This window comes from Musca autumnalis, unplaced genomic scaffold (assembly GCF_047663935.1).
Source record: "Musca autumnalis isolate F117 unplaced genomic scaffold, ASM4766393v1 scaffold_4, whole genome shotgun sequence".
Classification (NCBI taxonomy): domain Eukaryota; kingdom Metazoa; phylum Arthropoda; class Insecta; order Diptera; family Muscidae; genus Musca; species Musca autumnalis.
The window spans coordinates 223,286,687-223,309,181 of NW_027411977.1; the positions used below are offsets into that span (position 1 = coordinate 223,286,687).

Consider the following 22,495-nt stretch of genomic DNA (forward strand, 5'->3'; position numbering starts at 1 on the left):
TGGGCTAATGTTGCTTGAGAAAAATTCTTTAAAAAATCCACGTTTTCTGGGCTAATGTTGCTTGAGAAAAATTCTTTAAAAAATCCACGTTTTCTGGGCTAATGTTGCTTGAGAAAAATTCTTTAAAAAATCCACGTTTTCTGGGCTAATGTTGCTTGAGAAAAATTCTTTAAAAAATCCACGTTTTCTGGGCTAATGTTGCTTGAGAAAAATTCTTTAAAAAATCCACGTTTTCTGGGCTAATGTTGCTTGAGAAAAATTCTTTAAAAAATCCACGTTTTCTGGGCTAATGTAGCTTGAGAAAAATTCTTTAAAAAATCCACGTTTTCTGGGCTAATGTTGCTTGAGAAAAATTCTTTAAAAAATCCACGTTTTCTGGGCTAATGTTGCTTGAGAAAAATTCTTTAAAAAATCCACGTTTTCTGGGCTAATGTTGCTGGAGAAAAATTCTTTAAAAAATCCACGTTTTCTCGACTAATGTTGCTGGAGAAAAATTCTTTAAAAAATCCACGTTTTCTAGGCCAATGTTGCTGGAGAAAAATTCTTTAAAAAATCCACGTTTTCTAGGCCAATGTTGCTGGAGAAAAATTCTTTAAAAAATCCACGTTTTCTAGGCCAATGTTGCTGGAGAAAAATTCTTTAAAAAATCCACGTTTTCTAGGCCAATGTTGCTGGAGAAAAATTCTTTAAAAAATCCACGTTTTCTAGGCCAATGTTGCTGGAGAAAAATTCTTTAAAAAATCCACGTTTTCTAGGCCAATGTTGCTGGAGAAAAATTCTTTAAAAAATCCACGTTTTCTAGGCCAATGTTGCTGGAGAAAAATTCTTTAAAAAATCCACGTTTTCTAGGCCAATGTTGCTGGAGAAAAATTCTTTAAAAAATCCACGTTTTCTAGGCCAATGTTGCTGGAGAAAAATTCTTTAAAAAATCCACGTTTTCTAGGCCAATGTTGCTGGAGAAAAATTCTTTAAAAAATCCACGTTTTCTAGGCCAATGTTGCTGGAGAAAAATTCTTTAAAAAATCCACGTTTTCTAGGCCAATGTTGCTGGAGAAAAATTCTTTAAAAAATCCACGTTTTCTAGGCCTATGTTGCTGGAGAAAAATTCTTTAAAAAATCCACGTTTTCTAGGCCAATGTTGCTGGAGAAAAATTCTTTAAAAAATCCACGTTTTCTAGGCCAATGTTGCTGGAGAAAAATTCTTTAAAAAATTCACGTTTTCTAGGCCAATGTTGCTGGAGAAAAATTCTTTAAAAAATTCACGTTTTCTAGGCCAATGTTGCTGGAGAAAAATTCTTTAAAAAATCCACGTTTTCTAGGCCAATGTTGCTGGAGAAAAATTCTTTAAAAAATCCACGTTTTCTAGGCCAATGTTGCTGGAGAAAAATTCTTTAAAAAATCCACGTTTTCTAGGCCAATGTTGCTGGAGAAAAATTCTTAAAAAAATCCACGTTTTCTAGGCCAATGTTGCTGGAGAAAAATTCTTTAAAAAATCCACGTTTTCTAGGCCAATGTTGCTGGAGAAAAATTCTTTAAAAAATCCACGTTTTCTAGGCCAATGTTGCTGGAGAAAAATTCTTTAAAAAATCCACGTTTTCTAGGCCAATGTTGCTGGAGAAAAATTCTTTAAAAAATCCACGTTTTCTAGGCCAATGTTGCTGGAGAAAAATTCTTTAAAAAATCCACGTTTTCTAGGCCAATGTTGCTGGAGAAAAATTCTTTAAAAAATCCACGTTTTCTATTCCAATGTTGCTGGAGAAAAATTCTTTAAAAAATCCACGTTTTCTAGGCCAATGTTGCTGGAGAAAAATTCTTTAAAAAATCCACGTTTTCTAGGCCAATGTTGCTGGAGAAAAATTCTTTAAAAAATCCACGTTTTCTAGGCCAATGTTGCTGGAGAAAAATTCTTTAAAAAATCCACGTTTTCTAGGCCAATGTTGCTGGAGAAAAATTCTTTAAAAAATCCACGTTTTCTAGGCCAATGTTGCTGGAGAAAAATTCTTTAAAAAATCCACGTTTTCTAGGCCAATGTTGCTGGAGAAAAATTCTTTAAAAAATCCACGTTTTCTAGGCCAATGTTGCTGGAGAAAAATTCTTTAAAAAATCCACGTTTTCTAGGCCAATGTTGCTGGAGAAAAATTCTTTAAAAAATCCACGTTTTCTAGGCCAATGTTGCTGGAGAAAAATTCTTTAAAAAATCCACGTTTTCTAGGCCAATGTTGCTGGAGAAAAATTCTTTAAAAAATCCACGTTTTCTAGGCCAATGTTGCTGGAGAAAAATTCTTTAAAAAATCCACGTTTTCTAGGCCAATGTTGCTGGAGAAAAATTCTTTAAAAAATCCACGTTTTCTAGGCCAATGTTGCTGGAGAAAAATTCTTTAAAAAATCCACGTTTTCTAGGCCAATGTTGCTGGAGAAAAATTCTTTAAAAAATCCACGTTTTCTAGGCCAATGTTGCTGGAGAAAAATTCTTTAAAAAATCCACGTTTTCTAGGCCAATGTTGCTGGAGAAAAATTCTTTAAAAAATCCACGTTTTCTAGGCCAATGTTGCTGGAGAAAAATTCTTTAAAAAATCAACGTTTTCTAGGCCAATGTTGCTGGAGAAAAATTCTTTAAAAAATCCACGTTTTCTAGGCCAATGTTGCTGGAGAAAAATTCTTTAAAAAATCAACGTTTTCTAGGCCAATGTTGCTGGAGAAAAATTCTTTAAAAAATCAACGTTTTCTAGGCCAATGTTGCTGGAGAAAAATTCTTTAAAAAATCAACGTTTTCTAGGCCAATGTTGCTGGAGAAAAATTCTTTAAAAAATCCACGTTTTCTAGGCCAATGTTGCTGGAGAAAAATTCTTTAAAAAATCCACGTTTTCTAGGCCAATGTTGCTGGAGAAAAATTCTTTAAAAAATCCACGTTTTCTAGGCCAATGTTGCTGGAGAAAAATTCTTTAAAAAATCCACGTTTTCTAGGCCAATGTTGCTGGAGAAAAATTCTTTAAAAAATCCACGTTTTCTAGGCCAATGTTGCTGGAGAAAAATTCTTTAAAAAATCCACGTTTTCTAGGCCAATGTTGCTGGAGAAAAATTCTTTAAAAAATCCACGTTTTCTAGGCCAATGTTGCTGGAGAAAAATTCTTTAAAAAATCCACGTTTTCTAGGCCAATGTTGCTGGAGAAAAATTCTTTAAAAAATCCACGTTTTCTAGGCCAATGTTGCTGGAGAAAAATTCTTTAAAAAATCCACGTTTTCTAGGCCAATGTTGCTGGAGAAAAATTCTTTAAAAAATCCACGTTTTCTAGGCCAATGTTGCTGGAGAAAAATTCTTTAAAAAATCCACGTTTTCTAGGCCAATGTTGCTGGAGAAAAATTCTTTAAAAAATCCACGTTTTCTAGGCCAATGTTGCTGGAGAAAAATTCTTTAAAAAATCCACGTTTTCTAGGCCAATGTTGCTGGAGAAAAATTCTTTAAAAAATCCACGTTTTCTAGGCCAATGTTGCTGGAGAAAAATTCTTTAAAAAATCCACGTTTTCTAGGCCAATGTTGCTGGAGAAAAATTCTTTAAAAAATCCACGTTTTCTAGGCCAATGTTGCTGGAGAAAAATTCTTTAAAAAATCCACGTTTTCTAGGCCAATGTTGCTGGAGAAAAATTCTTTAAAAAATCCACGTTTTCTAGGCCAATGTTGCTGGAGAAAAATTCTTTAAAAAATCCACGTTTTCTAGGCCAATGTTGCTGGAGAAAAATTCTTTAAAAAATCCACGTTTTCTAGGCCAATGTTGCTGGAGAAAAATTCTTTAAAAAATCCACGTTTTCTAGGCCAATGTTGCTGGAGAAAAATTCTTTAAAAAATCCACGTTTTCTAGGCCAATGTTGCTGGAGAAAAATTCTTTAAAAAATCCACGTTTTCTAGGCCTATGTTGCTGGAGAAAAATTCTTTAAAAAATCCACGTTTTCTAGGCCAATGTTGCTGGAGAAAAATTCTTTAAAAAATCCACGTTTTCTAGGCCAATGTTGCTGGAGAAAAATTCTTTAAAAAATCCACGTTTTCTAGGCCAATGTTGCTGGAGAAAAATTCTTTAAAAAATCCACGTTTTCTAGGCCAATGTTGCTGGAGAAAAATTCTTTAAAAAATCCACGTTTTCTAGGCCAATGTTGCTGGAGAAAAATTCTTTAAAAAATCCACGTTTTCTAGGCCAATGTTGCTGGAGAAAAATTCTTTAAAAAATCCACGTTTTCTAGGCCAATGTTGCTGGAGAAAAATTCTTTAAAAAATCCACGTTTTCTAGGCCAATGTTGCTGGAGAAAAATTCTTTAAAAAATCCACGTTTTCTAGGCCAATGTTGCTGGAGAAAAATTCTTTAAAAAATCCACGTTTTCTAGGCCAATGTTGCTGGAGAAAAATTCTTTAAAAAATCCACGTTTTCTAGGCCAATGTTGCTGGAGAAAAATTCTTTAAAAAATCCACGTTTTCTAGGCCAATGTTGCTGGAGAAAAATTCTTTAAAAAATCCACGTTTTCTAGGCCAATGTTGCTGGAGAAAAATTCTTTAAAAAATCCACGTTTTCTAGGCCAATGTTGCTGGAGAAAAATTCTTTAAAAAATCCACGTTTTCTAGGCCAATGTTGCTGGAGAAAAATTCTTTAAAAAATCCACGTTTTCTAGGCCAATGTTGCTGGAGAAAAATTCTTTAAAAAATCCACGTTTTCTAGGCCAATGTTGCTGGAGAAAAATTCTTTAAAAAATCCACGTTTTCTAGGCCAATGTTGCTGGAGAAAAATTCTTAAAAAAATCCACGTTTTCTAGGCCAATGTTGCTGGAGAAAAATTCTTTAAAAAATCCACGTTTTCTAGGCCAATGTTGCTGGAGAAAAATTCTTTAAAAAATCCACGTTTTCTAGGCCAATGTTGCTGGAGAAAAATTCTTTAAAAAATCCACGTTTTCTAGGCCAATGTTGCTGGAGAAAAATTCTTTAAAAAATCCACGTTTTCTAGGCCAATGTTGCTGGAGAAAAATTCTTTAAAAAATCCACGTTTTCTAGGCCAATGTTGCTGGAGAAAAATTCTTTAAAAAATCCACGTTTTCTAGGCCAATGTTGCTGGAGAAAAATTCTTTAAAAAATCCACGTTTTCTAGGCCAATGTTGCTGGAGAAAAATTCTTTAAAAAATCCTCGTTTTCTAGGCCAATGTTGCTGGAGAAAAATTCTTTAAAAAATCCACGTTTTCTAGGCCAATGTTGCTGGAGAAAAATTCTTTAAAAAATCCACGTTTTCTAGGCCAATGTTGCTGGAGAAAAATTCTTTAAAAAATCCACGTTTTCTAGGCCAATGTTGCTGGAGAAAAATTCTTTAAAAAATCCACGTTTTCTAGGCCAATGTTGCTGGAGAAAAATTCTTTAAAAAATCCACGTTTTCTAATCCTATGTTGCTGGAGAAAAAGTCTATACAAAATCCACGTTTCCTAGGCCTTTGTTGCTGGAGAAAAATTCTTTAAAAGATCCACGTTTTCTAATCCGATGTTGCTGGAGAAAAAATCTATACAAAATCCACGTTTCCTAGGCCTTTGTTGCTGGAGAAAAATTCTTTTAAAAATCCACGTTTTCTGGGCTAATGTTGCTGGAGAAAAACTCTTTTAAAAATCCACGTTTTCTGGGCTAATGCTGCTGGAGAAAAATTCTTTTAAAAATCCACGTTTTCTGGGCTAATGTTGCTGAAGAAAAATTCTTTAAAAATCCACGTTTTCTGGGCTAATGTTGCTGGAGAAAAATTCTTTAAAAAATCCACGTTTTCTGGGCTAATGTTGCTGGAGAAAAATTATTAAAAAAATCCACGTTTTCTGGGCTAATTTTGCTGGAGAAAAATTCTTTAAAAAATCCACGTTTTGTGGGCTAATGTTGCTGGAGAAAAATTCTTTAAAAAATCCACGTTTTGTGGGCTAATGTTGCTGGAGAAAAATTCTTTAAAAAATCCACGTTTTGTGGGCTAATGTTGCTGGAGAAAAATTCTTAAAAAAATCCACGTTTTGTGGGCTAATGTTGCTGGAAAAAAATTCTTTAAAAAATCCACGTTTTCTGGGCTAATGTTGCTGGAGAAAAATTCTTTAAAAAATCCACGTTTTCTGGGCTAATGTTGCTGGAGAAAAATTCTTTAAAAAAAATCCACGTTTTCTGGGCTAATGTTGCTGGAGAAAAATTTTTAAAAAATCCACGTTTTCTGGGCTAATGTTGCTGGAGAAAAATTCTTTAAAAAATCCACGTTTTCTGGGCTAATGTTGCTGGAGAAAAATTCTTTAAAAAATCCAAGTTTTCTGGGCCAATGTTGCTGGAGAAAAATTCTTTAAAAAATCCACGTTTTCTAGGCCAATGTTGCTGGAGAAAAATTCTTTAAAAAATCCACGTTTTCTGGGCAAGTGTTGCTGGAGAAAAATTCTTTAAAAAATCCACGTTTTCTGGGCTAATGTTGCTGGAGAAAGGAAGGAAGGCCTCTTAGCCTTCATTAAAAAATCTACTGTTCTTAGAGAAGAAAAACCACTGGTAATCTGAGGGTGGGTGACTAATTTATTTTATGTGCTATCTTCAAAGTGTGTTTAGGGTAGACCCATAGATGAAACCATGGAACCAAGGAGTTACCAATATTCCTATCTATATGTGTGTTACGAATGACTACTAAATAACCACCTAAAGCAAAAAATTAATTTAAATTTGTTTTGATGTTTTTGTTTTTTTCATAAAAAAGTTTGTTTTATAAACTAAATCCCCACCTACACGGATGTGTTCATTCAATCGTTCACTGAATGTTTACTTTACCTTTCCGCTTCGCATAAATTCCAATAAACGTAAGTTGCCGCTGCTTTCCTTTAGTTTAATTACATTTTATTGAAATACTTGTTTGTTCCGACAACAAATTTGTTTTTGAATTTTTATGATTTGGCTAATATTTTGTTATTTTTGTTAATATTGCTAATACTTTTTGGGTAAAAATCTAAAAAGTTTGTTTTTACAGTTTAACAGTTTGTTATGGGGTCATAAAATGTTTTTATTGCCTAGGGATTGGGGTGGGCCATAGCAATGGCGTGGGTGTCGTGCCTAAATGAGAAGGGATGTTGTGGTGTATCATCCAACCTGAATGAAAGTTAGTTGTCCTTAAAGGTATTGAATTCTCAGTTATGTTACCCACTTCTATTCAATGTAAAAGAATGAGAAGAAATAACGGTCTAATTATATAGTGGATCCCGGTCCCTGTTGTATATTTCAAGACAGAATTTTATTCTTTTTTGCCACACAAAATTTATGACAGTTCCTCTTTAATACCAGAAAACCTGCCCCCCGTTTCAAATATTCCAGCCACACCACTGCCTATTTGTCCACGGAATGTTAGGAAACAGGAACTCTTTTGATGGGAAAATATGTTCCATTGTTGCGGCAATGCGAAAAAGTTCTCCTTTTGTTTACGAATCTCTGATTTATTAATTTGGCAATAATTTCATGGCACAAAACGCCCCTAGCCAAACAATTTGCCAGACAAGGCGGAATATTAAAATCGAGACGCCTGCCATAGGCAAAAATTAGCACTATTTGAAATATTTATGAGCAAAAATTTGAAGCGCACACATCACACGGCTTGGCAACGCATCGCTCACACATGAAAATTGATTTGTTTACACAGAAAAATTTGTTGGTTGTGGTATTAATGAGATTTTGCAAGCGTAACGAGGTGTCATATATCAGCCACTAGGCGATTAGACGAAATTTGAAAATTATTTGATTTTTTTTTTCAGATATGTGGGTGCACTAAGAATGTTTATGAAAATGTTTCTTCATGCCTTAAAATATGTTTAAAAATCCACAAGCCCTTAAAGGAGAATAAAAATATTTTTAGAAATCTACACAACTTGGTAATTTTCTTAAAATATTTTTAGAAATCTACACAACTTGGTAATTTTCTTAAAATATTTTTAAAAATCCTCGAGCCTTGGCAGGTGGCCTAAAAATATTTTTAAAATTCCACGAGCCATGGTAGGTGTCTTAAAATATTTTTAAAAATCCACGAGCCATGGTAGGTGCATTAAAATATTTTAAAAAATCCAAGAGCCTTGGTAGGTGCCCTAAAAATAATTTTAAAAATCCAAGAGCCTTGGTAGGTGCCCTAAAAATAATTTTAAAAATCCACGAGCCATGGTAGTTGCCTTAAAATATTTTTAAAAATCCACGAGCCATGGTAGCTACCCTAAAAATATTTTTAAAAATCCACGAGCCATGGTAGGTGCCTTAAAATATTTTTAAAAATCCACGAGCCATGGTAGGTGCCTTAAAATATTTTTAAAAATCCACGAGCCATGGTAGGTTCCTTAAAATATTTTTAAAAATCCACGAGCCATGGTAGGTGCCTTAAAATATTTTTGAAAATCCACGAGCCATGGTAGGTGCCTTAAAATAGTTTTAAAAATCCACGAGCCATGGTAGGTGCCTTAAAATATTTTTGAAAATCCACGAGCCATGGTAGGTTCCTTAAAATATTTTTAAAAATCCACGAGCCATGGTAGGTGCCTTAAAATATTTTTAAAAATCCACGAGCCATGGTAGGTGCCTTAAAATAGTTTTAAAAATCCACGAGCCATGGTAGGTGCCTTAAAATATTTTTAAAAATCCACGAGCCATGGTAGGTGCCTTAAAATATTTTTAAAAATCCACGAGCCATGGTAGGTGCCTTAAAATATTTTTAAAAATCCGCGAGCCTTGGTAGGTGCCGTAAAAATATTTTTAAAAATCCACGAGCCTTGGTAGGTGTCCTAAAAATATTTTTAAAAATCCACGAGCCTTGGTAGGTGACCTACAAATATTTTTAAAAATCCACGAGCCATGGTAGGTGCCTTAAAAATATTTTTTAAAAATTCACAAGCCTTGGTAGGTGTTTTAAAAATATTTTTAAAAATTCACTAGCCTTGGTAGCTGCTCTAAAAATATTTTTAAAATCCACGAGCCTTGGTATGTGCCCTAAAAATATTTTTAAAATCCAAGGGCCTTGGTAGCTGCCCTAAAAATATTTTTAAAAATCCACGAGCCTTGGTAGGTGGCCTAAAAATATTTTTAAAAATCCACGAGCCTTGGTATGTGACCTAAAAATATTTTTAAAAATCCACGAGCCTTGGTAAGAGTCCTAAAAATATTTTTAAAAATCCACGAGCCTTGGTAAGAGTCCTAAAAATATTTTTAAAAATCCACGAGCCTTAGTAAGAGTCCTAAAAATATTTTTAAAAATCCACGTTTTCTGGGCTAATGTTGCTTGAGAAAAATTGTTTAAAAAATCCACGTTTTCTGGGCTAATGTTGCTTGAGAAAAATTGTTTAAAAAATCCACGTTTTCTGGGCTAATGTTGCTTGAGAAAAATTGTTTAAAAAATCCACGTTTTCTGGGCTAATGTTGCTTGAGAAAAATTGTTTAAAAAATCCACGTTTTCTGGGCTAATGTTGCTTGAGAAAAATTGTTTAAAAAATCCACGTTTTCTGGGCTAATGTTGCTTGAGAAAAATTGTTTAAAAAATCCACGTTTTCTGGGCTAATGTTGCTTGAGAAAAATTGTTTAAAAAATCCACGTTTTCTGGGCTAATGTTGCTTGAGAAAAATTCTTTAAAAAATCCACGTTTTCTGGGCTAATGTTGCTTGAGAAAAATTCTTTAAAAATCCACGTTTTCTGGGCTAATGTTGCTGGAGAAAAATTCTTTAACAAATTTGTCTGAAAATACACGTTTTCTGAACTAATGTTGCTTGAGAAAAATTCTTTAAAAAATCCACGTTTTCTGAACTAATGTTGCTTGAGAAAAATTCTTTAAAAAATCCACGTTTCTGAACTAATGTTGCTTGAGAAAAATTCTTTAAAAAATCCACGTTTTCTGGGCTAATGTTGCCTGAGAAAAATTCTTTAAAAATTCACGTTTTCAAGGCTAATGTTGCTGGAGAAAACTTCTTTAAAAATTCCACGTTTTCAAGGCTAATGTTGCTGGAGAAAAATTGTTAAAAAATCCACGTTTTCTGGGCTAATGTTGCTGGAGAAAAATTGTTTAAAAAATCCACGTTTTCTGGGCTAATGTTGCGGGAGAAAAATTGTTTAAAAAATCCACGTTTTCTGGGCTAATGTTGCTGAAGAAAATTCTTTAAAAAACGTTTTGTGGACTAGTGGTTCTGAAGAAAATTTCTTTAACAAATTTGTCTGAAAATCCACGTTTTGTGAACTAATGTTGCTTGAGAAAAATTCTTTAAAAAATCCACGTTTTCTGGGCTAATGTTGCTGGAGAAAAATTCTTTAAAAATCCACGTTTTCTGGGCTAATGTTGCTGGAGAAAAATTCTTTAAAAAATCCACGTTTTCTAGGTCTTTGTTGCTGGAGAAAAATTCTTTAAAAATCCACGTTTTCTGGGCTAATGTTGCTGGAGAAAAAATTCTTTAAAAAATCCACGTTTTCTGGGCTAATGTTGCTGGAGAAAAATTCTTTAAAAAATCCACGTTTTCTGGGCTAATGTTGCTGGAGAAAAATTCTTTAAAAAATCCACGTTTTCTGGGCTAATGTTGCTGGAGAAAAATTCTTTTAAAAATCCCCGTTTTCTGGGCTAATGTTGCTTAAGGAAAATTCTTTAAAAATCCACGTTTTCTGGGCTAATGTTACAGGAGAAAAATTCTTTAAAAAATCCACGTTTTCTGGGCTAATGTTGCTGGAGAAAAATTCTTTAAAAAATCCACGTTTTCTGTGCTAATGTTGCTTGAGAAAAATTCTTTAAAAATCCACGTTTTCTGGGCTAATATTGCTTGAGAAAAATTCTTTAAAAAATCCACGTTTTCTGGCTAATGTTGCTGGAGAAAACTTCTTTAAAAAATTCAGGTTTTCTGGGCTACACTAATGTTGATGGAGATGAGTTCTTTTAAAAAATCCTCGTTTTGTGGGCTAATGTTGCTTGAGAAAAATTCTTTAAAAAATCCTCGTTTTGTGGGCTAATGTTGCTTGAGAAAAATTCTTAAAAAATCGACGTTTTCTGGGCTAATGTTGCTTGAGAAAAATTCTTTGAAAAATCCACGTTTTCTAGGCCGATGTTGCTTTAGAAAAAGTCTTTAAAAAATCCACGTTTTCTGGGCTAATGTTGCTGGAGAAAATTTCTTTAAAAAATCCACGTTCTCTGGGCTAATGTTGCTTGAGAAAAATTCTTTAAAAAATCCACGTTTTCTGGGCTAATGTTGCTTGAGAAAAATTCTTTAAAAAATCCACGTTTTCTGGGCTAATTTTGCGGGCGAAAATTTCTTTAAAAAATCCACATTTTCTGGGCTAAAGTTGCTCGAGAAAAATTCTTTAAAAAATCCACGTTTTCTAGGCCAATGTTGCTGGAGAAAAATTCTTAAAAAAATTTACGTTTTCTGGACAAATGTTGCTGGAGAAAAATTCTTTAAAAAATCCACGTTTTCTGGGCTAATGTTGCTGGAGAAAATTTCTTTAAAAAATCCACTTTTTTGGGCTAATGTTGCTGGAGAAAAATTCTTTAAAAAATCCACAATTTCTGGGCTAATGTTGCTGGGGAAAAATTCTTTAAAAAATCCACTTTTTTTCTGGGCTAATGTTGCTTGAGAAAAATTCTTTAAAAAATCCACGTTTTCTGGGCTAATGTTGCTTGAGAAAAATTCTTTAAAAAATCCACGTTTTCTGGGCTAATGTTGCTTGAGAAAAATTCTTTAAAAAATCCACGTTTTCTGGGCTAATGTTGCTTGAGAAAAATTCTTTAAAAAATCCACGTTTTCTGGGCTAATGTTGCTTGAGAAAAATTCTTTAAAAAATCCACGTTTTCTGGGCTAATGTTGCTTGAGAAAAATTCTTTAAAAAATCCACGTTTTCTGGGCTAATGTTGCTTGAGAAAAATTCTTTAAAAAATCCACGTTTTCTGGGCTAATGTTGCTTGAGAAAAATTCTTTAAAAAATCCACGTTTTCTGGGCTAATGTTGCTTGAGAAAAATTCTTTAAAAAATCCACGTTTTCTGGGCTAATGTTGCTTGAGAAAATTCTTTAAAAAATCCACGTTTTCTGGGCTAATGTTGCTTGAGAAAAATTCTTTAAAAAATCCACGTTTTCTGGGCTAATGTTGCTGGAGAAAAATTCTTTAAAAAATCCACGTTTTCTGGGCTAATGTTGCTGGAGAAAAATTCTTTCAAAAATCCACGTTTTCTGGGCTAATGTTGCTGGAGAAAAATTCTTTAAAAAATCCACGTTTTCTGGGCTAATGTTGCTGGAGAAAAATTTTTTAAAAAATCCACGTTTTCTGGGCTAATGTTGCTGGAGAAAAATTCTTTAAAAAATCCACGTTTTCTGGGCTAATGTTGCTGGAGAAAAATTCTTTTAAAAATCCACGTCTTTTGGGCTAATGTTGCTGGAGAAAATTTCTTAAAAAAATCCACGTTTTCTGGGCTAATGTTGCTGGAGAAAATTTCTTAAAAAAATCCACGTTTTCTGGGCTAATGTTGCTGGAGAAAATTTCTTTAAAAATCCACGTTTTCTGGGCTAATGTTGCTGGAGAAAATTTCTTTAAAAAATCCACGTTTTCTGGCCTAATGGAGAAAATTTCTTTAAAAAATCCACGTTTTCTGGCCTAATGGAGAAAATTTCTTTAAAAAATCCACGTTTTCAGGGCTAATGTTGCTGGAGAAAATTTCTTTAAAAAATTTACGTTTTCTGGGCTAATGTTGCTGGAGAAAATTTCTTTAAAAAAATTTACGTTTTCTGGGCTAATGTTGCTGGAGAAAATTTCTTTAAAAAATTTACGTTTTCTGGGCTAATGTTGCTGGAGAAAATTTCTTTAAAAAATCCACGTTTTCTGGGCTAAAGTTGCTCGAGAAAAATTCTTTAAAAAATCCACGTTTTCTGGGCTAATGTTGCTGGAGAAAATTTCTTTAAAAAATCCACGTTTTCTGGGCTAATGTTGCTTGAGAAAAATTCTTTAAAAAATTTACGTTTTCTGGGCTAATGTTGCTTGAGAAAAATTCTTTAAAAAAATCCACGTTTTTTGGGCTAATGTTGCTTGAGAAAAATTCTTTAAAAAATCCAGGTTTTCTGGGCTAATGTTGCTTGAGAAAAATTCTTTAAAAAATCCACGTTTTCTGGGCTAATGTTGCTTGAGAAAAATTCTTTAAAAAATTTACGTTTTCTGGGCTAATGTTGCTTGAGAAAAATTCTTTAAAAAAATCCACGTTTTTTGGGCTAATGTTGCTTGAGAAAAATTCTTTAAAAAAATCCACGTTTTTTGGGCTAATGTTGCTTGAGAAAAATTCTTTAAAAAATCCACGTTTTCTGGGCTAATGTTGCTTGAGAAAATTTCTTTAAAAATCCACGTTTTCTGGGCTAATGTTGCTTGAGAAAAATTCTTTAAAAAATCCACGTTTTCTGGGCTAATGTTGCTGGAGAAAATTTCTTTAAAAAATCCACGTTTTCTGGGCTAATGTTGCTTGAGAAAAATTCTTTAAAAAATCCACGTTTTCTGGGCTAATGTTGCTTGAGAAAAATTCTTTAAAAAAATCCACGTTTTTTGGGCTAATGTTGCTTGAGAAAAATTCTTTAAAAAATCCAGGTTTTCTGGGCTAATGTTGCTTGAGAAAAATTCTTTGAAAAATCCACGTTTTCTGGGCTAATGTTGCTGGAGAAAAATTCTTTAAAAAATCCACGTTTTCTGGGCTAATGTTGCTGGAGAAAAATTCTTTAAAAAATCCACGTTTTCTGGGCTAATGTTGCTGGAGAAAAATTCTTTAAAAAATCCACGTTTTCTGGGCTAATGTTGCTGGAGAAAAATTCTTAAAAAATCCACGTTTTCTGGGCTAATGTTGCTGGAGAAATTGTTTTTAATAAAATCAGTTTGTTTCTAATGTTGCTGGAGATTAATTCTTTAATTAATCCACTCACTCATCCAATGAATCACTATCTCACCCTCCTTCACAATTCCTAATTAGCTTATACCAAGAAATTTCATTCCCATCCGCTTCTTTTAAATTTCAATTCCCCCAGCCAATTAAATGATGTGTTGAAAATTACAATAACAAAAAAACGAAATTCCTTTAACATGTAGCCAAGTTAATTAATAATCAACTTTTTGTTAAGATTTGTAATTTCTTTCCATTGAAAGTGGAGGAGGGGTATTATTGAAGCAAGGAAGTTTGTTCAGTTGTTATTTTCCCACCACATCGCCCACATTATTAAACATCCTTGAGGCAAGAAAGAGGTTATGTAAACCATCTTTTAAACAAATATTTTTGTTTAATAATCAAAATACAAATTCCCTTCACAAGAAAGTTCGTGGCAAGGAAGTGTTGAACAAGACTGTTGAGGAAGAATCCATATTCTCATGGATTTTTTTTTAAAAGTAATTTGTAATTTTAAGGTTATGCTCGTGGCCAAGTCTAACCGAACGAAGAAGCCTTTCTTTTGAGGTTAAAGAAAGTTAATTAGAATTTTTTGCTATTAAGGAAATAAAATTGTGGTTTATTTTGATTGGGGTTTTCAGGAGTTTTTCACGATTGCTGCTACATGGCAGGAAAAGGACTTAAAAATTAGAAAAAAAATATTTTGATAAAAGACCCCAAATAAGTATGTTGATTAAAATTTAATTTGACGAAAATTGTGTATATTTAAATTATCCCTTGCCGGAGAAACAATCAAATGAATCTTTGATATTTAAAAGAGAAAATGTATTTTTCGTCTCTTAAACGTCATTTGTAGTTCTCCAGGAGCGATGTTTATGGGACAATTATTTTCACTAACAAACCTGCAATAACTTTAAGATTTCCTTTATTTCTTGATCACAATAAGAAGAATTTTGTATAAGATTATTTATTTCTATCACCTTCCTTCCCCTTAATCCAATAACTATTTTCAAATTTATTCTTCCACGAATCTCCTATTGTTTGTTTAGTCAACGTCAAACTGTCTACCAATTGTTAGTCTAATCTGACTCAGGCTGTCCACCGAACTAACAAACAAATCGTATTTTCCAAAATCAACAACCAAAACCAAGCAGCCAGCATTTCACTTTTAATTGGCATTTGAAAAACGCAAAAATTTCAAGTGCCAAACAAAATTCGAAAACAAGTTTTTCCAAATTATTTCGTTGTTGTACACTTTTCCAAAAACCAAACAACAAAAAACTATACAAATAACTCAAAATCATTCAGGCGTATTTGGACGCGTATCAAGCATGAAATGCATACAATAAATTGTATAAACAAATTCGAAATAATCAAACTAAAAATAAATTGTTGATATAATAAATAAAAATTATAGAAATTAAATCAATCTGCGTCAATTGATTTAAAGTGGGACCACCAAAGCAGAATTGCAAATATATCTCTTAAATCTTTAAAAAATAAGTATTTGATGAAATAAATAAATTAAATAATTATATAAATTAAATTAAACCACTTTTTTTGATTTACTGATGATAATTCGAAGTAAAGTCCCGATTTTAACATCATCCTTTAGTCCATGTGAACAAATATCCCATGTTTAATTGGTTTCACTGTGTTTATTTATAAATCTAAAATATTTGCTAATATTTTGTTTTTCCATTGTTTTCGGAAAATATTAAATAATTTTGATGAAAAATAAACTGAATCTAATATTGATTTTAATTTGATTAAAATATTTTTCCAGATTATACAAAGCACTGATGCAAGCAAAATTTAAAAAAAAACTAAATATAACTAAGTAATTACTATTAAAAATATTTTTTTCAAGCCAAACTTCGACAAATAAAACAGGCATTTTTTAAGCCAAAGAATTTTTAAAGAATTTTAATTTTTTATTTTCACATATAATAAAGATTTTTAAGCCAAACTCACACAAATAAAAAATGGATTTTGTAAAGAACTTTTTAAGGCAACCTCCCACAAACAAAGCATGGATTTTTTAAAGAAATTTTCAAGCCAGCTTTTAGCAAAAAAACTTGGATTTTTTAAAGAATTATACAAGCCAAAGTTCGACAAATCAACGTGGATTTTTTAAGCCAATCTTCGAAAAAAAACGTGGATTTTTTTTTTAAATTCTCTAACTCAACCTCCGACAAATAAATCGTTATTATTTTTTAAAATTTTTCAAACCAACCTCCAACAAATAAAACGTGGAGTTTTAACGATTTTTACACACCAACATCCGACAAATAAAACCTGGATTTTTAAAGAACTTTTCAAGTTAGCCTTCGACAAAATCAGGATTTTTTTAAGAATCTTTTAAGCCGAACTGCGACAAATAAAACGCGGACTTTTTAAAGAATATTTCAAGCCGAACTGCGAAAAATTAAACGCGGTTTGTTTTAAAAAATTTTTTCAAGCCAACCTCCGGCAAGTAATACGTTGATTTTTAAAGAACTTTTCAAGCCTTTCTCCGACAAATAATACGTGTATTTTTTTTTAAAGAATTCTTCAGCCAAACCTCCGATAAATAAAACCTAGATTTTAAAGCGTTTTTCAAGCCAAACTTCGACAAATAAAAACTGTTTTTTTAAAGAATTTTTCAAGCCATACTTCGATAAAAACGTGGATTTTTCAAAAAAAAATTTCAAGCCAAACTTCGATAAAAAACGTGGATTTTTTAAAAAAGGTTCAAGCTAAACTTCGACAAATAAAACGTGGACGGAATTTTCAAGCCAAGCTGCGATAAATAAAATGCGATTTTTTTAAAGAAATTTCCAAGCCAACCTCTGGCAAATAATACGTGGATTTTTTAAAGAATTTTTCAGCAAATAATACGTGGATTTTTTTAAAGAAATTTTCAACAAATAATACGTGGATTTTTTAAAGAATTTTTCAACAAATAATACTTGGATTTTTTAAAAGAATTTTTCAACAAATAATACGTGGATTTTTTAAAGAATTTTTCAACAAATAATACGTGGATTTTTTAAAGAATTTTCAACAAATAATACGTGGATTTTTTAAAGGATTTTCAGCAAATAATACGTGGATTTTTTAAAGGATTTTTCAGCAAATAATACGTGGATTTTTTAAAGGATTTTTCAGCAAATAATACGTGGATTTTTTAAAGGATTTTTCAGCAAATAATACGTGGATTTTTTAAAGGATTTTTCAGCAAATAATACGTGGATTTTTTAAAGGATTTTTCAGCAAATAATACGTGGATTTTTTAAAGGATTTTTCAGCAAATAATACTTGGATTTTTCTAAGGGATTTTTCAGCAAATAATACTTGGATTTTTCTAAGGGATTTTTCAGCAAATAATACTTGGATTTTTCTAAGGGATTTTTCAGCAAATAATACGTGCCAACCTTCGACAAATAAAACCCGGATTTTTAAAGCACTTTTCAAGCCAGCATTCGACAAATAAAACCTAGATTTTTTTAAAGAATATTTCAAGCCAAACTGCGAAAAATAAAATGCGTATTTTTTTAAAGAATTTTTCAAGCCAACCTGCGACAAATAAAACGAGGATTTTTTGAGAATTTTTGAATCCAACCTGCGACAAAACTAACATCAGCGTATAGCTGAGGCTAAATTTTTCTATACGAAAAAACTACGCTCGGCTGATAGCTGAGGCTGAATTTTTTCTATACGAAAAAACTACGCTCGGCTGATAGCTGAGGCTGAATTTTTTCTATACGAAAAATTAAACTCAGCTGATAGCTGATGCTGAATTTTTTTTCTATACGAAAAATTAAACTCAGCTGATAGCTGAGGCTGAATTTTTTCTATACGAAAAAAACTAACCTCAGCTGAGAGCTGAGGCTGAATTTTTTTTATACGAAAAAAACTAACCTCAGCTGATAGCTGAGGCTGAATTTTTTCTATACGAAAAAACTAACCTCAGCTGATAGCTGAGGCTGAATTTTTTCTATACGAAAAACCAAACCTCAGCTGATAGCTGAGGCTGAATTTTTTTCTATACGAAAAACCAAACCTCAGCTGACAGCTGAGGCTGAATTTTTTCTATACGAAAAACTGAACCTTAGCTGATAGCTGAGGCTGAATTTTTTCTATACGAAAAACCGAACCTCAGCAGATTGCTGAGGCTGAATTTTTTCTATACGAAGAACCGAACCTCAGCAGATAGCTGAGGCTGAATTTTTCTATACGAAAAAACTAACCTCAGCTGATAGCTGAGGCTGAATTTTTCTATACGAAAAAACTAACCTCAGCTGATAGCTTAGGCTGAATTTTTTCTATACGAAAAACCAAACCTCAGCTGATAGCTGAGGCTGAATTTTTTCTATACGAAAAAACCTAACCTCAGCAGATAGCTGAGGCTGAATTTTTTTCTATACGAAAAACCGAACCTCAGCAGATAGCCGAGGCTGAATTTTTTCTATACGAAAAACCGAACCTCAGCAGATAGCTGAGGCTGAATTTTTTCTATACGAAAAACCAAAACCTCAGCTGATAGCTGAGGCTGAATTTTTTCTATACGAAAAACTGAACCTTAGCTGAGGCTGAAATTTTTCTATACGAAAAACCGAACCTCAGCAGATTGCTGAGGCTGAATTTTTCTATACGAAAAAACCGAACCTCAGCAGATAGCTGAGGCTGAATTTTTTCTATACGAAAAAACTAACCTCAGCTGATAGCTGAGGCTGAATTTTTTCTATACGAAAAAACTAACCTCAGCTGATAGCTGAGGCTGAATTTTTCTATACGAAAAAACTAACCTCAGCTGATAGCTGAGGCTGAATTTTTTTCTATACGAAAAAACTAACCTCAGCTGATAGCTGAGGCTAAATTTTTTCTATACGAAAACCAAACCTCAGTTGATAGATGAGGCTGAATTTTTTCTATACGAAAAAACTAACCTCAGCTGATAGCTGAGGCTGAATTTTTTCTATACGAAAAAACTAACCTCAGCTGATAGCTGAGGCTGAATTTTTTCTATACGAAAAAACTAACCTCAGCTGATAGCTGAGGCTGAATTTTTTCTATACGAAAAAACTAACCTCAGCTGATAGCTGAGGCTGAATTTTTTCTATACGAAAAAACTAACCTCAGCTGATAGCTGAGGCTGAATTTTTTCTATACGAAAAAACCTAACCTCAGCTGATAGCTGAGGCTGAATTTTTTTCTATACGAAAAAACTAACCTCAGCTGATAGCTGAGGCTGAATTTTTTCTATACGAAAAAACTAACCTCAGCTGATAGCTGAGGCTGAATTTTTTCTATACGAAAAAACTAACCTCAGCTGATAGCTGAGGCTGAATTTTTTCTATACGAAAAAAACTAACCTCAGCTGATAGCTGAGGCTGAATTTTTTCTATACGAAAAAACTAACCTCAGCTGATAGCTGAGGCTGAATTTTTTCTATACGAAAAAACTAACCTCAGCTGATAGCTGAGGCTGAATTTTTTCTATACGAAAAACTGAACCTCAGCTGATAGCTGAGGCAGAGGCTGAATTTTTTCTATACGAAAAAACTAACCTCATCTGATAGCTGAGGCTGAATTTTTTCTATACGAAAAAACTAACTTCAGCTGATAGCTGAGGCTGAATTTTTTCTATACGAAAAAAACTAACCTCAGCTGAGAGCTGAGGCTGTATTTTTTCTTTACGAAAAACCGAACTTCAGCTAATAGCTGCGGCTGAATTTTTTTTTCTATGAGAAAAAACTAATCTCAGCTGATAGCTGAGGCTGAATTTTTTTCTAGACGAAAAAAAAAACTAACCTAACCATGATTTTTGACTAAATTTATTCAACCTTAACCGGGCACCAGAATTTTTGACCAACTTTTTTCAAGCCTCAACGGACCCACGAGTCGCGGATATTTTGCTCAATTTTTTGAAGCCTCAACGACCACCAGGCGTAAATTTTTGGACTAATTTTAAGCCTCAATCGACCACGAGGCATGGATTTGTTTACTAATTTCTTTCAAACTTCAACCGTCTACGAGGTGTGGATTTTTTGACTAATTTTTTCAAGCCTCAACCAACCACCAGTTGTGCATTTTTTGACTAATTTTTCAAGCCTCAACCGACCAGCACTTATGGACTATTTGACTATTTTTAAGCCTCAACCGACAACGAGGAATGGATTGTTTCAAACTTCAACCGACCACGATGTGTGGATTTTTTACTAATTATTTTCAAGCCTCAACCAACCACGAGGCGCGAATTTTTTGACTAATTGTTCAAGCCTCAACCGACCACCAGTTGTGCATTTTTTGACTAATTTTTTTTAAGCTTCAACCGACCAGGAGGTGTGATCAAACGACCACGAGGTGCAGATTTTTTGACTAATTTTTCAAGCCTCAACCGACCACAAGGCATGGATTTTTTTACTAATTTTTTTCAAGCTTCAACCGACCAGGAGGTGTGATCAAACGACCACGAGGTGCAGATTTTTTGACTAATTTTTCAAGCCTCAACCGACCACAAGGCATGGATTTTTTTACTAATTTTTTTCAAGCTTCAACCGACCAGGAGGTGTGATCAAACGACCACGAGGTGCAGATTTTTGACTAATTTTTTCAAGCCTCAACCGACCACAGTCGTGGATTTTTTGACTAATTCTTTTGTAGTCCCAACTGACCACCCTGCTGTGATTTGTTAACCAATTTTTTTCAAGCCTCAACCGACCACGAGGTTTGGATTTTTTGACTAATTTTTTTTCAAGCCTCAACCGACCACCAGGCCTGGATTTTTTTCCAATCCTCAACTGACATCCAGGAGCAGTTTTTTGATTTAGTTTTTTAATCCTCAACCGACTACCAGGCGTGGATTTTTTGACTATTTTGTTCAAGCCTAAACCGATTACCAGGAGTGGATTTGTTGACTATTTTTCTCAAGTCTCAACCGACCACCAGGCGTGCATTTTTTTACCTTTTTTTTCCAAGCCTGAAAGATCATCAGGATTTTTGACTAACTTTTTTCAAGCCTCAACCGGCCACCAGGCGTGGATCTTGACTAATTTGTTCAAGACTCAACCGACCACCAGTTATGGATTTTTTGGCTAGTTTTTTAAGCCTCAATCGAGCACGAGGCATGGATTCTTTTTACTATTTTTTTCAAGCTTCAACCGACCGCGTGCAGTGGATTTTTGATTAATTTTTTTCAAGCCTCAACCGACCACCCGGCATGGATTTTTTGACTATTTTTTTCAAGCCTCAACTGACTACCAGGCGTGGATTTTTTACTATTTTTTTTCAAGACAGACCACCAGGCTGGGATTTTTTGAAAATTTTTTTTGAAGCCTCAAACGACACCCGGCGTGAATTTTTTGACATTTTTTTTCAAGCCTCAACTGACTACCATGTGTGCATTTTTTGACAATTTTTTCAAGCCTCCACCGACCACCAGGGTTTGGATTTATTTGTGACTATTTTTTCAAGCCTCAAGCGACTACCAGGCGTGGATTTTTTGACTATTTTTTCAAGCCACAAACGACCACCCTGCGTGGATTTTTTGACAATTTTTTGAAGCCTCAAACGACCACCCGGCGTGGATTTTTGACTATTTTTTTCAAGCCTCAACTGACTACCAGGCGTGGATTTTTTTTACTATTTTTTTCAAGCCTCAACAGACCACCAGGCTGGGATTTTTTGACAATTTTTTTTTGAAGCCTCAAACGACCACCCGGCTTGGATTTTTTGACTAATTTTTTTTTCAAGCATCAACTGAGTACCATGCGTGCATTTTTTGCCAATTTTTTTCAAGCCTCCACCGACCACCCAGGTTTGGATTTATTTGTGACTATTTTTTCAAGCCTCAACCGACTACCAGGCGTTGATTTTTTGACTATTTTTGCAAGCCTCCACCGACCACCATGTGTGGATTTGTTGTCAAATTTTTTCAAGCCTCAACCGACTACCGGCGTGGATTTTTAGACTATAAGTCGTGCATTTTTTGACTATTTGTTTCAAGCCTCAACAGGCCACCAGGTTTGGATTTTTTGACTATGCTTGAAAAGTTGTTCTTGGAGAGTTCTTCCAAAGATAAAATGATGCCTTGATTAGGGCCTATAGAGACAGAATGCGTTTTCAGAAAGAAGAAGTAGAAGTCCTTTAGCAGAGCAATATAGAATTCCTTTAGGATGTATTTTACAGATAGACGCCCCTCAGGAGCTCATTGGATGGAAGATATCTTTTATAGGCAGAAAAAAAAAAACATCGAAGAGCTTTCATAAAGGTAAAAGAAAACATTTAGGAAGTCTTCTAAAGATAGAAGAAGACCTTCAGGAGTTGTTCCACAGAGAGAAGAGCATATCTGAAGATGGAAACATTTGAGAGATCGTCAATAGATGGAATGCCTTTGGAAGTCTTATAAACATTGAAGATTTTCAATGGGCCTTCTCTATGCATTCTGCTTTAAGTTGTTTAGACCGGATATCTTAAAAAAAGAAACCTAAGAGTATCCTAAGCTCAATTTATTTTTGGTAAAAACAAACTAGTCTCAGGAATTAATGAGGTGGAATCAACCGCAGGGGATCTTGGGGTGTACGTTTTTTTTTTTTTTTTTGTAAGAAAACCCCATTCTTAGGGATTTTAAGTTAAAATTGTTT

The 22,495-nt window shown here is 33.5% G+C and overlaps 1 protein-coding gene across 1 annotated transcript in view; it reads left to right on the forward strand.

The window, feature by feature from the left end:
* The window catches only part of sNPF-R (short neuropeptide F receptor), a 180,612-nt gene that overhangs the window by 107,428 nt on the left and 50,689 nt on the right, over positions 1 to 22,495 (forward strand). The window lies entirely within an intron of this gene.